Source organism: Ambystoma mexicanum, chromosome 7p (genome assembly GCF_040938575.1).
Source record: "Ambystoma mexicanum isolate Mex_15411 chromosome 7p, UKY_AmexF1_1, whole genome shotgun sequence".
In the NCBI taxonomy this organism is placed as follows: Eukaryota; Metazoa; Chordata; class Amphibia; order Caudata; family Ambystomatidae; genus Ambystoma; species Ambystoma mexicanum.
The window spans coordinates 665,500,100-665,514,282 of NC_090939.1; the positions used below are offsets into that span (position 1 = coordinate 665,500,100).

Here is a 14,183-nt window from a genome sequence, read left to right on the forward strand (position 1 = left end):
CATGACATCCTCACTATGCCAGATGGTTAATCACCACACTTCTCCCTCACATAAGGATGAAAAGGAAAACAGAAGAAACAACCTTGATACACCACACCTGGAAGAACGCAGGAGAAAGAGAGGAAGGAAAAGCAAACTCTGCACTCGGAGACACCACTGCGAGTATGTAAACACATAATATCCGTACAACCTTCCTCGGGCATTCACACCGCACATCCTGCCGTATCCAACCACACAACAGACAAACCTTTCACAGGCTGAACACACACACGCACACCATTCATGCACCCAGATATCGGCAGCTGGGTCAAGGCTGAGATGATGATGCACATGAACTACAGGACTGACAATGAAAGAAAGGAAGTACACTAGTCAGCTGCATCAGTTACGTAACAGACTACAGGGCCCACAGGAAAAGCAGGGCAGAAAAAAGAAATAAAGAGAAAAGAGGAACCCAATAGAAGAACCCAGCAGAAAAAACCCATAAAAGAGGAAGGCTGAATTCAACGGTACTCAGATCATCCTAAAGATTCCCCCAAGGATCAATACCCCTCTGATGGCAACCACCACCACAGACTTGAATAGAAACAATCAGCTTTCATGTCCAAGTCCAGACTCGATGACAGACATTAAACTCTATATATCCTGCCTCTACGGCACAAACACTGTGGGCTCCACTATTTCTAATATGCTAGAGCTGACAGCAAACTTCTCCCAGCCGCAACCCGCAACCACCACAGTGCCACAGCAGATGAATAGCCTATCACTCTTGTACTGCCCACTACCTGCTGCTATCACACCAGCACCACAGGAATTAAATAAACAGAATATCCTATAATGCTAGAACAACTAGTACAAACCTACAACTTCCTATAATCCTGCTAGTGCCACTACAGCACCGCAATAACTACATAATGAAATGTTATCAATTTTGATAACTCACAACATACATTTTATAGTACTTTAGATAACTTAAAACTGCTATTAACTCAACGGGCCACTCAAGAAAGAATGCTTTAAAAACCTCTATTAAACAACTTAATTTACCCTACCATCACCACACCAACATCAATGGGGCTAGTCAATCTATAAGACAAGATCAACTAGTACACTACAGCAAACGTTCAATATTCCTAGTGCTACCGCCTCAGGGCAACGGTACATCCACAATAAAATGTTATCACTCTTTGATAGCTCCATAAAACTCTACCACTCTACCGACAGAACCTATTCTCCCTGCCGTCACCACACCAGCACTGCAGAGAAAGCAAAACACAACTAGATGTTTATAAGTTGACTATTTACCTACTGTGTATGGCCCCTCTAGCCAGAACACACCCACATAATGCAAAACCGCACCCAATCAATGTCAACTCGCAATCAGCACTGCACTAAAATGAACATTTTATTGTTAGTACACTAGATTTCTAGTGCTCACATATACACACACAGCACAGGTTCATTGTAAGAATTCCCAAGCACCCTCGTAGATCCCGATCACCCCAACACTGCGGAAACAATGTCTCACAACGAGTAGCGACTACACAGCCGAAGCCTCATGTAGAGCAGAATAAAGAGTGTACAACAATGTGAGGGAAGCATTAGCACACTTCTGTACTAACAGAAACAGAAAGTGAGCATAAGAAAATTGACATTTATATTCCTAATATAGTACACTAACCTAAAATAGGAGAGTGACATACCTTTACTAACCTACTTCCTTTAAGTCCAAAGGAAAACACTTTGTTACTGAGGTAACGCTAAAATATAAGAAAACACACTTACACGTTTTGAACAGTTCATGCTTCCATTAATTATGAATCCTCACTAGATTGCAATAACTTGATCTCCTTCAACAGATCCAGCAAATCTGGATCAAACTCTTCCAGTGTCTTTAACAAAGGCACTTTGCCAGTGCTGGGTGCCATCCCACAAATGAGGCAAAACCCCAGCACTGTGGCAAGGGTACTCTCTGCAAGTGAGCAGCGCAACTGCTGCAACTACTGCATAAGCCATTCTTTACAAAGTACCTTTGTTCAGAAAACTACCCTACATAAGCAGCCACCTTTGTGTGATTGCAGAGGTACAACCTTCTGCCTATTTTTCTTCACACGACACTGCTGCTCTACTTCACAGGCCATGCCGTGGCAGAGTCCTTTCCTCCACTTCAGGTTCGCGGCCACATATTCTCAACTGCCCTCTGAGAGAAAACTCCTTCTGGAACTTGTGAGTTGTGTAAATTGCCTGCTGCTTAATGCAACGTGTCCTTGTCCTGTGCGCACTCATGGATTAGAGCATACATGCCAACATTCTGTGACCAAAAATCTGTAGGACTCTGAACGTTTCAAAAATAGTAACTAGCATAATGATGACATCACAGGAAATTATGTCACATTAACTTGGCCCAATGAAATGACAGGACATGACATCAAAGGGAATAATATCACAAGAACGTTAACCTTAAGGCATCACAAGAAATTACTTCAGTTAACATATGCCCTTTAAGAGATCACAGGCAAGCACTGCCTGTGCTCGGACCCATGATTAAACTGCTTGCATACAACTTTAAGGTGACAAAACCGAGACCGCCATATAACTACAATATTCAGCCTCCCCAAGTCTGCTTTGAAGGTACAGTTCAGGCCAGGCCTCCAGATAAGGTGCGTACAAGGCATTTTTACGCATGAAAATCTTGTAAATACGTCAGCTTTATTATTTTCCTGTGTACATTTACACACAGGTTTAGAGCAGAGGGCAGTGCAAAGGTCAGGTTACTTGACAGAAACCAGAAGGCTTCTTTTGATTTTTATCTACATGGATCTAATTGCAAGCCACCTCTGAAATAGAATGTATTTCTCTGAAGCCTTTCAAAAAAAGAAACTGCACACTGTGATAAAAGGAATGGTTTCTTTCCATTCAGCTTCTGCTGTGTTGCTTCTTATGGAGCAAACAGAAGAACTGTGCATATTTATTTTCCAAGCATTTAAGGATTTTATAGTTAATAAGATGGAAACTAAGTTACAATTGAGAATTAATCTTGTGTAACAAATTATGCTTTTTTCCAGTGAAAGCAAACCAGTATTGCACAATTGTATTTTTCAGATACAATTGCAGATCCCAGTGCTGTATGCATAATCATGCCGAGGGACAGGAGGCACAACATTTTTACACTTATAATTTAATTTAAACTCTAATTATAAAAGCACTGTAAAATGATGACTATGCACAGTCTAGTTTACATCCAGCCAACCTTGCAGTCAATGTGGTACATTACTATAAATGTTCAGTTGCAGCAGACTCTTTGTTCAAGGGTGAGTGATTGTCGTTACCCCAATCACAGGTGTAATCTCAAATCTTCAAGACTACAATTAAAACATCCAAGACCTGACTCTCCAGGAAGTTCAATCGCTGTTCAAAAACAAACCAATTAAAGTTACATTGGTAATTGAAATAAAAACTCAGCAAAACCAGTCCCTATGATAATCCAGATAGGTATTTGACTTCATGTAGCGCTTCATAAATGGTTCTTCCAACATCTAGGTACTTTGATTATTATACCGCAGTCGATATTGGTTAACCAACCTCTGAAGGATGTTAGCCAATAAGAGAGCTCAGCCGGTTCAGCATTGATTGCTGCAATCTGTGCGTGATCTGTAGGTTGCAGGTTTGAATCCCAGCTAGGCCAACTCAGCCTTTCATACTTTCGAGGTCGATAAAGGAGTACAGACTTTGGTTTGGTAATAATTGTGATAAATATGTTCCAAGTACAGCGCTTTGCCAAAAGCGCTATATAAATAACCATTTGACCTTTAGATTATATATATATATATGGAGTAGAGAACAGCCTACCAGGACCTCTGCAACAACGTGCAGCTCCAATGGGTGTAAATGCCTCCTTGGCTGGTGGGAAATCCACAGCGTGGGACGGTGGGTTGTGTATAATGCTCCCCCACACAGCTGTAGTGACAGAACATACCACAATTCCTCTTTCACATCAGCCTGGATCATGTGCACCACTCGACGCCAATCTGTTATAATGGATTGAAGCTGGAATGATATGTTGAGTTGATGAGGTACAGTGCTGGGAACGATTTCAGTGTTGCACCTTTCCCTCCATAGATATCTATGGAACCCTATACTTTTTGCTTGGTTTAACCCTATCCTGACTTTTTAGAGGTCAGTAAAGCTGTCTGCTTTTCTGCCTAAGCCTCTTTTGCTCATTCTTATGGGCAAGCTGACTAGTCCCTAAGACAGTCAGTACTGAAAGACGACGGCTCTCTTTATGGATTCTTGTATTTTTACAATTGTACACATCACCTTAGAGTGAAGTGCAGTTAAGATACTTTGTATCCTTATAACTTTTTATATAATGGATTTTTGATTACTGTCACAACACTCACCCAAAACCCCCTCTGGCAAACCCATTGGCCAGGTGGAGTCAGGACTCAGGCCTCTAGAGCCTGGCATCCTCTTCAAAAGCCCTCATGGGGCCAGTCCTGGCACCTATGGTGCCAGGCTCATACACCATGAACAACAATGTGCTTGGGAACTACTTTATTGTATTGTCAGCCAACATGGAGGCATCCACATAGCTTGGTTCCTAAGAACCAAGCTATGCGGTCTAGTGTTTTGGGTGTGGCAGGCCTGGAAGTACTTTCCCTGGTACTACTTTACCTGGGCTATATAAACCACACCCTGACTGCAGAACATGCTTTGTGTTACTTTGCAGCTTGCAACGTGACGCTCACCGTGTCCAGCTATTCCCTCGAACCTCGAACCTCGGAGAAGCAGAACCTGCAAGGAGACAAAAGGAACATCATTAGCAGCAGCATCTTACCTGCAGTCCTCATCTTTAAACACTCGCAGCTACTGAGCACAGCTTCCTCGAATCTGCACGCCTCCCTGACAGAATGACCTGAAAGAGGAAGATAGAGGCAACATTAAAGAAAGCAGTAGAGACATTTACAAATTACGAACTGCTCAAAAGGCTTGCCTGGCTGGTCGCCTCTCAGCTGACACCACTCCGGACATTCTACTCGCGCTGAAGAACACCGCAACCTGCAAGGAAGGAAAACACAGGTTAGCAAAGGCAAGACTTTGCAGCGCTGCGCATAGCGCCTACTTACGGCATCATAGCGCTCTTAATGCACCATCATTTACCAGCGGGGCTCAACCAAGCCAGTTCGCCGCGCTGAAGCTCTGCATACCTAAGGGAGAAAAAAAGAGACATTTTAAACAAAGAAAGGCATGCAGGATAGCAGCAATAAGACCTACCTGAACAATATGAAACGGGCCGGCGTCAGTGAAGTAACTGGACCGCACACGCCCATGAAAGACAACGCGCCCCTGCAAAGAAGGCAGGACGGAGAGCACGCCTAATTCTACCACAAGGCAGAACCTTCCCCGCAGACCACATCAGGGCAAAGCTGAGAAGCATACCAGCAAGTAACCCGCCTGGGTGGCGTCCCTGTGGATACCAGGTGAGCGTAACAATTACTTTGACAGTGTACCCACGACAAGCTGATGGCAGCTGTGTGATTTGTACCATTTGTGTGATATTTTTCTTGTGCACTTTTGCATTTATTGCAAATGGATAATTCAGGTGGCTAGCACACTAAAATTAACATGGTGCGAGATTTTTGCTGGTACTTTAGCCATATTGTTCTTTGGTTGTCACCCTGCCTTCTCAGGTCAGGGAATTCCTAATATCGAAACCCCTTTTCCCAGGAAAGCTACTGCTTTCCTGGGAAATTAATTTGGCTTTGGGGGTGTGATCCAGAGGAGGGGCCTGTGACTGTCTGGTGCCAGTCCACATTATCTGGTGCCCAAAAGTCTGTTGCTGGATGGATGTGATGACCAGTGGTTGTGAATGGTTGTACAAGACTGGGCTGTTTGAATGTTGCAGATGCTTACCATTGGTGGGCTTGGGCTAGCTCCCAGACCAAATGTTGGGAAAATGGAGGGCTCTGGTAAACGTTCATCAGATGATCGTTGGAACCAAGACTTCTATGAAGAAGAGATTCCCGCTGAGGACATAAGGATGACCCCAGCAACTCAACAGCATAGACTCCAGTGATTGACCTAGTGAAGCCCTGCTCCTCTGCCTGATTTCAGAAGACCCACGTTGGTGCTTCAACCAGTAGGAACAACGAGTCTTGACCCCTGCTCAACAATCTGTGCCTTCTGAGCCCTCAAAGCATCCTTGGACCACATGGTTGACTGACTGAACAGCTCTCTCCTGGGCTACCTCACTGCAGCCATCATTTTGGGAAGAGCCTTGGAACTTTGCAGATCTCCAGTTTATGCTGCAAGTTGCCTGCGCCTGCATTTCCATCCGTCTCACTTCAAAGGAAGCTGTGCTGGGACTGCTTCTATTTTTGCAGCTGTACTGCCTGTCGCTTCCTGACTGTTGTGATCCACATTGGAGCACTTCTTCTACAATCCTGCGAGGTGTCCTTAGGGGGTCTGCACCTCAGAAGTCTTCATCTGTCTTTGTTTGGAGTCTTCTTCTGGAAGATGACTGGAACAGTTTTCTGTGCAATGTGACTGACTCCCGACACAGAATATGATCTCTGCACCTGCGACCCCTGGGCCTTCCTCACCAAAACCAAGTGTAGAAGATTGTGTCCCCAACAAATTCTGGAAGACCTGCAGTGGTATCTGGAAGAATCTGGGACATAGGGCTAAGATGACATACAGGGGTTTCTATCCATCCCCATGCCCTATAGGGTAACATTGGCGTGCCTCTAACTCACTCTGACTTGACCTTTGGTGGGTGGGACCCTTCTTAAGGATCCTTTCCTAGGTCTACCCTAGTAAACTGATTGAATTGAGTACTCATCAGTACTTTCCTAAATACTTATGTAACTTTGAAAACGTTCTAAATGCACTACCACAGCCCACTGCATCCTTTTGAAGTAAACTCGCCTGAAGAAGCTCCAGTTTGGAACTTGTGACTGTTGGGGACTAGGACCCATATCATCTTACGGTTACACTTATGTTTTATTTTTTTTATTAGTGTTTTATTGGTTTATTATAACCTTTTTTATTGGTTAATTATATCCTTCAACACAATATTCTCCAGGACAGATACAACTTAAAATTGTCAATTTCCTCACATTAAAAATGTATAGAGTAGTATAATTTTGTTTTAGATTCATCACAGAGACCAGGTCTAAGCACACACATATTAATTTTAAAATACAACGCCTCCAATGTATCATAAACAGAGTTTTACATTGAAAGGAACAAAAATAATCAATTTAAAAGCTTCAGACTATCTTGCCACATATAAAAAAGTAAAATTCATAACCAAGTTGCCGCCGCATATAATAAAGGCCAGAATTGATTTTTACAAATAAAATTTATATCCTACACCAGTCTTGTGTAGCCTTTTTCATAAACCAGTATTAGTTTTGTACAATCAGTCAATAAAGCTCTGCTTTTCGACTGCTCAGCATGCATCCTAACTGTGTTTGAACACCACTGCATCCGTGGCTCCATTGTGACTGTCTTTTATTAATATAATGGTTTTGTAGCTCTGGATCAGAGCCGGGTTGTCTCAGGATCAGAGCCATGTAGCCTGCAAAGGTGCTCTTCTAAGGGATCCTGAGCCATGCACCTTTACTAGCCAAAGTTGGAAGCTGATTCAGCCTTTAGTGCATTATAAATCTTCTAACATTGTTATTCTGTAGATTTTTAATATAAGCACAGGCTGAGTTCATTGGACAGGCCTGTAGGAGTATATAGCGTAACTAGTTTTTGCTGACAAGTGTGTAGTGCGCTTATTGCGATCCCAAACCAGGGTCTTTTTTTTATTTCAGAGAATGTAGTAGTTAAGTTCTCCTCTGGTAGACGGGTGCATCCTATTTCATCTACAAATTTGACAATTTCTTTATGCCATTGGTTTAAAGCCAGACAACTATACAGAGTTCCAGTAAGATCCAAGAAATAGGAATACAGAGATTTTGCATTTACCCAGCTCATCATTAGCTTAATGTAGAAGGCCCTTGGCGCAATAATTTTTCAGGTTGAGAGGGAAGTTAACCCCAATTCAAAACAGATAGCTTCCATTGAGACTGCTTGAGATAGACCCAAGACACTCTTCCAGAGTGTCCCTTCTAAAATACCTAGCCAAGCAGTCTCTTTAACCGTAAATACTTATGGGCTGTATAGTGTGCTTGGAACAATACATGAGTTATAGAGCTTTATCATCCTTCCATAGAAAAACCACCAGGGCTCGATACAAAAGATCTAATTGCCTTGAATTTGGCAGTCTTTTTGCAATAGCAAATTTTGAAAAAAAGTCTTTGTCTAGGTTATTAGATACTCGTACACCAAGATATAAGTAAGTGGACACTTGTTCTAGTGGTGTGTTTTGTACTGTCCAGTTGTATATTTTTATGTTTCTGCGATTAGCCTTAATGGTCAAGATTTTTGTTTTGGATAGGTTGAGTTGTGATTTATTGTGCATAGTTTCAAGTCTGCAAGACTGTGTTGAAGGCCTAACGCGGTTTGGTCAAGAAGGAATATATAATTCGCTTATGAAAACCAAGTAATGGGTTCAGCTTGTATTTGCAGGGGATTATTAATACAATTCTTAAAAGCTTTTTTCCAAACCAGCAATATAAATGTTAAAATGCATGGGGGCCAAGGTGCAGCCTTGTTTCAAACCATAATTTACCGACACATGCTCACTCAAAGAACCTCCTTGATCTACTGGAATCTGGATGGTATTTTCCAAGTATAAAGACTTTGCAAAATATAAAATGTGTGGGTGTAATTTATCCTTTTCCATCGTATCCCATAAAATCTACCCGTCGACCATGGGGAAGGCCTTTGTAAAAACAAAAAAACATAAATAAAGTGCTTTAGTCTTTGATAAGATATAAAATCTATTGTGCTGATTGCATTGATCAATGGGGTGGAGGCATTGCACTTATTGTGAAAGCACACGTTCATTGCTTTTCCTCCAACATCCTGCATCTGCATCTGGATGGTTGTGAACTCCTTGTTGTTAAAATAAAAATCGATCCTAATTTATCTCTCACTATAATCACTCTCTATTAACCTCCACAAGCCCCTTTGCTCTCTGAAGAAAAACTATTGGAATTTCTAAACAGTAGTATTAAGGCCCAATCCCCATCTCTCCTGATGGGTGATTTTAATCTGTAGGCTGATGCTCCATTAGACCCCTCCGCTGTATCTTTGCTCTCCTCTTTGCAAGCAATGGGATTTGTACAGCTATTTAGGGACCCAACTCATCACGACGGCCATATACTGGTTTGGATTCTGTCGCATAATATTCAGAATACCCCCAGTACTCCATCATTATGTCCTTGGTCAGATCACTTTTTTGTTAATACCTCTATTATCCTTCCTACTTCCCCTCGACACGAACCCAAGAGTCAAAATAACATGTCGTGACATCAAGAACATCTCAGCCAATGCTTTTCCTTCTATTGTTACAACCAAGCTTGGGCATTTTGACGCTAGTGGAAACTCTTCTGATCTGGTCTCTCATCATCATCAGAATAATTTTGTTCGGATAATAAGAACATCCATCAAACAGACACATGACATAGCATAAAAACAGACAAAATATAGATAATTAATAAATCACTCACCGGAACATGTTCATAAAACTCAAAGGAAAAACATTAAAACCATGCATTAAGTTTGTAAAATACAGCATCTATCTCTGTAAAAACCCCTTTCTTCTATACATAGCAGCCTTCAAGTAGGATAAAAGGGCCCATGCCGTCAGTTCAGTTCATGCCATCAAAAGGAACATCATAGCGGGTTTGTACTGCCCTAAGTCCGCAAATTGTAGGATCTGCAATATTGTCCATTTTCTAATCTCCCAATAACGGGCAAAATAAAATAGTGACTCAGATTCTCATGGGGGGCTCCACACACAGGGCAACTAGGGTCATCGGGATATCCAGGCCATTTCAGTGTTTCCCCTCAACAATAGGCAATCAAATCTTGCCCTAGTAATAAGCCAACTGTGATGCTTTTGCCCAGCCCAGACAAGATACGGTTGTAGATTGGAAATCCCGCATATGAGCCTGTGATAACTATCAGCATGGGTCACTTGTGCAGCCAAGGCACGTTTTGCCTCAATCCCTCGGGTCCCTGCCTCGTTAAATGTTCTTAATTTGAACAGCAATAACACTGCATCAGGAGGAAACTGAGCAGGAACATCACACGTGCGCAAAAGATCCTTAACCGCCCTTAGCCAAGGTATTTTGGCCCACCTGTCCCTGTTCAGCGTATTTCTTAAAATAAAGTGGCATGAGGTTGCAATCTTGTTACCCCAAAGTTTCAACCATATCTTTACTCGGGGCGGCTACCCACGCATCCTCCCAAAAAGCCATCCCCAGCTCCCTATGGACCGAGGCACAAGATGAAAAGCCTGGGAACCACAAAAGATTTTTGAGGAACCGGTTTTCCTTACTCGGTAAACCACCACGCTTGCAATAGCCCCACAGTGCTCCTCCGTATTGAGTTGCTGCCTTCATTTGCAAGGTATAAACCTTGAGAACTGATTACAAGTGCTATCCCTTACATCTTGCTAAAAAGCGAGATAGACACCCCAAATATTGGCTCATTTTCAGGGACTGCTTTTTCACATGAGCACTGCCCGACAGGGTCTCTGAAAACCTTACCCCCAAATAATCATATTCAGCTACCCTAGAAATAACTTCCCCACAACAAACTATGGGGCACATCTTGATGAGCTTCCGTCCCCTATTACAGCCCATCACTGCTGATTTAACAGTGTTAATCTGGGGGCCCTGTCCAGTCATGAAGGAAGCATATGCATTGACCAGGATTTGTAGAGCCCTGGGGGTTCTGGCCATAAGCACTGTATCCTCGGCATATGCTAATACCAGAAAAAGCCTGCCCCCCAGACTCAAAATGTCAGCGCCAGTGTTCATCAGGGCCTGCAATAAACCATTAATATACAGGGTAAAGAGTATGGGGACGAGCACACACCCCTGCCCTATATTAAAATACTCAGTACACCTTCCCCTAGGTCCAAAGCGAACATTGGCTCTATTATCTGTGTGTATCTTACGTAACACCCCCAGGATAGCCTCAGGACAACCCATGGACTCAAGCACAGCCCATCATTTTGAACTATCCACTTTGTCAAAGGCTGTGATTTAGTCCATAAAGGCGAGATAAACCTCCTCACCCCTGCAAAAAACATAATTGGACACCAGGAGGTACAGATTCAATGCTTGATCTGGTCTCTCACCTTTCTTCCACTATCAGGGAGACTATCGACATTCTTGCACCTGAAAAGGTAAAGATACTAAAAACAGAAACCATGAAGAAAACATGGTTCAAAGATGAGATCGTGGAAGCAAGAAGGGAAAAAAGGGTGCTTGAACGCAAGTAAGGAAAAACCCTTGCCACATTACCCTTTAGAGTTATAAGAAAAGTGTTCAACTTTATTATTGAAGCAAAAAAGACAACTTACAACTTATGCATCAATAATTCACAATCAAACTCTAAAGAACTTTTTAAAATTCTGAAGGAATTTGAAAATCACTCACCACCTATTGCACCCATCACTAAAGATTCCTCATTGTGTGAATCCATTCAGGAAGAGTTTTCAAGTAAAATTGTGGGTCATCGTTTGTCCATTTCCAAACAATTGACCAGTTTTGTCTCAAACAATAAGCCAATTATAAGTAAGAATGCATATTTATGCCCATTCAGAACCATTCCTAAGTTTACATTTCATAACTTTACTAAGGATGAAGTCTTGGAAATTGTCAAGAATATGAAGTCTACTCTACTTCTGGGGGACTCTTGCTATGCTGATACTATGAAAGGTCTGATGCTGTGATCCTGTGGATCACAAAAATGATTAACCTATCCTTTGAAGCGGGTACTGTACCCAACATCTTCAAGGATGGCTGGGTTGCTCCCCTGTTGAAAAAGGATACCTTGGATCCTGCAGTTCAGAGGAATCATAGGCCAATCACCAATGTACCCTACTTGTTGAAGATCTTGGACAGAGTTGCATACCTACAGCTCCACAACTTTATAGAGGAAAATAACTTGCTGAACAGCCACCAGTCTGATTTCAGATCCTATCATGGAACTGAAACCACACTTTTATATCTTAAATCTAATATTATGGAAATTATCGAAAAAAGTCACCCATCGCTTCTGTTGTTGCTAGATGTATCATCCGCATTTGACATCATTGACCACAAGCTTTTACATAACTGACTATTAACTGTGGCCAATTGCTCAGAAACAGCCGCTAACTGCTTGGCCTTCTTCCTTGGTCCCAGGACATCTAGAGTGGTTGTGCCTGGAGCTCAGGCTAACCCAATAATTCTGTCCTGTGATGTTCTGCAGGGGTCATGTCTTTCCCCCTTGCTGTTCAATATTTATATAAGACCTTTTATTGATCTTCTGGACAATCTGAGTGTCTAATTTGCAAATTACATAGATGACACCCAGATTCTTTTTCAGCTATCTGGTGATTATTCTAGGGATACTGACAGAGTAAATCTAGTTTGCAAAAAAATAAAGATTTGGGTGGCAGTAAATTCCCTTTCCCTTAATGACTCTAAAACTGAGCTTCTAATCATGGCATCTGGTCCTCCCCTGAGGAAATTCCACATTCAATATTCACACTCTTTGAAATTGAGGGTACTAACATTGCTGTTTGTAGGTCAGTAAAACTCTTGGGGTGTATCTTGATGCTGGGCTGTCTATGAAGAAACGAGTTTCAGAGTTACGCTGATCTTGTGGTCACATAATCAAGTGGTTCAATCGGATTAGGCCTTATCTTTTTGTTGCTAATGGAGTGCTCCTGGCATCATGTCTCGTGAATTCAAGGTTGGACTATTGTAATAGTCTACTGCTAGGCACTTGACAAGGCAATATTCACTGCCTCCAGACTTCTCAAAATGGGGCTGTGAGAGGAGTCTTCGGGCTATCTAACTGTGAGCATGCAACAGCTTTTAGGAGGGAATTGCACTGGCTTCCAGTTAGGCAAAGAAAAAGCATAAGATACTGTCTCTTACCTTTATGTGCCAGAATAAGTGTTCCCCACTTTATCTATCCAGGAGATTATTATCGAAACTCCCGATGTGTGCTACGCTCCTCTGATACTCCTCAGCTGACTCAACCATACTTTCGTTTGAAAAAATCTGGACAAACCACCTTTGATTTCCATGCTCCACGGAAATGGAATGCCCTCCTGCCTATTATTAAAACATCTCACTCTTTAGCAACTTTTAAGAAAGGTACAAAAACTTTTCTTTTTAACCAGGCTGACTAATGTTTCCTCCTGATTGACCGCTTGTTTTTTCGTTGCTTTGCTGTCCTCTCGCTTTCTGCGCTCTGAGGCCTTCAGGCATGTAGCCCCTTACCTAAGAACAAAAATAAATAGATAAATATAATAAGGTAGATCGAATAAGGTGCATTACAGTCCAGATGTTGGATAATGTGTTATATCCCTTGCAAAAACCAATGATTTGATTATGAAGAATGTTATGTTCCATGGTCCAGGAGCTAATATAACTTAGGAGCAGATTGCTAAAAATCTTGGCACTAGAATCAATCATTGCTAAGATTCTGTAATTTTATGGGGAGTCTCCAGCTCCTTTTTGTATAAATCGGAATCAGCGGGGAGTTATTTTAGGACCTGGGTAAGAGTCCTGTAGTAATTAGTTCACAGACGATGAAAAAGAATACTAGCCCACATTTTAGGGTCTGACTTGAAGAGGATGTTTGGGAGGCCGTTGGGCCCTGGAGCTCTGGAGGGTTTCAGGTCATTTATCATTTTTTTCAATGTCATCTTCATTGAAATTGAAAACATTTGGTCACATATATCCAGAGAACGGGGATCACCCTCCATCTTTTCATCCCTGTAATTTAGTGACAGAATATCGTTTTTCCACTCTAAATTGGATATGGGATTAATTATCTAACTTTTGTCTCCCGAGAATTAAGTTTGTTAAAAAATTCCCACATTTCTGCATATCTATGTCCCTAAGTGTGGTATACATGGTTTTCCATCGTGCTGATATGACCATTGCCTTATGCATTCTGTTCCAGTTCTTACAACACATTTTAAGTTTATTTACCTCACATGTTCGTATAGAGGGATCTTGCACATATTTCTTAACCCATCGTATGTTAGCTCT

At 42.0% G+C, this 14,183-nt stretch overlaps 1 protein-coding gene across 3 annotated transcripts in view; it reads left to right on the forward strand.

Annotated features, from left to right (window-relative positions):
* The window catches only part of LOC138526244 (arylsulfatase D-like), a 796,293-nt gene that overhangs the window by 748,820 nt on the left and 33,290 nt on the right, over window positions 1-14,183 (forward strand). The window lies entirely within an intron of this gene.